The sequence below is a fragment of the Eurytemora carolleeae genome, unplaced genomic scaffold (assembly GCF_000591075.1).
Source record: "Eurytemora carolleeae unplaced genomic scaffold, Eaff_2.0 scaffold839, whole genome shotgun sequence".
Classification (NCBI taxonomy): Eukaryota; Metazoa; Arthropoda; class Copepoda; order Calanoida; family Temoridae; genus Eurytemora; species Eurytemora carolleeae.
The window spans coordinates 150,038-150,244 of record NW_019396749.1 but is presented as its reverse complement, the minus strand read 5'-3'; positions in this window follow the sequence as shown (position 1 = coordinate 150,244).

Below are 207 nucleotides of genomic sequence, written 5' to 3'. Positions count from 1 at the left end.
TTACTAGTTTTTGCAGATTGTTGATGTAAAGCCCAAGGGCTTTCCAAAAACTTATCATTCAAATGCAGGGGTCAATATAATTCCCAAAAAAGCTGATTTTCTCGATCCCAAAATAATTTTTTGCCCCCAATTTTGAAAAAAAATGCCCCCAGTTAAAATTTTTTTTTCAAATTCCACTAACACATTTGCCCCATTGCCCCCAATTTT